This window comes from Athene cunicularia, assembly GCF_003259725.1.
Source record: "Athene cunicularia isolate RWA chromosome 13 unlocalized genomic scaffold, athCun1 chr13_part1, whole genome shotgun sequence".
Lineage (NCBI taxonomy): Eukaryota > Metazoa > Chordata > Aves > Strigiformes > Strigidae > Athene > Athene cunicularia.
Window position 1 is genome coordinate 19,756,302 of NW_020799117.1, and position 1,331 is coordinate 19,757,632.

A 1,331-nucleotide genomic window follows, 5' to 3' on the forward strand; every position below is an offset into this window, starting at 1 on the left:
TTGGCGACCAGGGGTGCGAATGACACAGCGCGGACATGAGAGCGTGAGGAGGAGGAGGAGGAGGAGGAAGCCTCCACCACTGGGGAAGAGCACGTCTGTGCAGGAGACAGAGGCTTCCCAGGGGCCAGTACAAGGCATCGGGCTATTTTCCCATGGGATCTAAGGACCATCCCACACCTTCTCTGGTGCCAGGCACCTTTTTCCGACCTGCTGGCAGAGCACAGAGCACTTAAAAATAAAAACCCCTCCCAAAACAACTATTCCTCCGCACACACAATTCTCCCTACGGGGAGAGTGTGAGAGAGACTGAACCACATGAGAGGCGTTAGTCATGCTGCTTAATGCATGACTGGGAAGCTCTCGGAGGACAGTGGCATGCAAAATCCTACAGAATCCAGCCATCCCCCCCCTTCAAAAAAAAGCAAGCCTTAATGAGAGAGGTTATAAAGCGCCGAGAATTTAAGCAACTGCTTGAACAAGCCTGTGTTCCCTGTGATTCCCACAGCCCCTTGGCCCCGTTCCACAGAAGGCAGCACCGCTCCGGGAACGGGCACCAAAGTCCACCCTCTTATTGCTCCCAACGGCTGATTGCGTGGCTCGGAGCCATGCTTGCGAGTCTACCCAAACCCTGCACTGAGCACACAAGTACTAATCCCCCCACCCCCCACCCCTCAAGCTCTGTTCTGACGCTCGGAGCCGGAGCAACATCCGACAAGCAGCAAAAGCTAACCACGGCTCCACTGCTCCGAGGGGCTGGGATCGAGGACCACATTGCCCAGAAAACGGCCACGGATGTTCAATCCTGCGTGGAAAGCAGGGATGGGCTGAACCCTGGGCATTCTGTGGCACGTCCCACGGTTTCCTCAGGCTCCGGCTGCCACTGCGGCTGCTCAGCATTTTTGCAGGCTGGGCCCAAGCACCCCGAGCCCGACCACCCCGCGACGAGGAACCCCAGTCGCTTCTGAACAGCTTTACCCCAAAATCATCTCTTAGAAGCTACACAGTGATGAAAGGAGGGTGAAGCCCGGGGCCCTCCCTCCTCCTGCCTCCTTCTTCCACATCCTTTCCAACTCCGGCAGCCTCCGGCAGAGACCTGTCAGAGCCTCCCCTGGGAGCAGACCCCATCCTCCCACCCCGGGGGTCCCCCACAGCCCCTGCGGGCTCCTGTCCCTCCCTGCCACCATCCCGCTCGCCACCCCGGCCTGGAGGGAGGTCCTGGGGGGAGCCAAAAATGCCGCGGGCCTGAAACATCCCGGCAGGGCCGCAGGGAGCCGGCAGCGGCGGGAGCAGCTCTCCTCCAGGAGCGCAGCGCGGAGGGGCTTGGGGAGGCC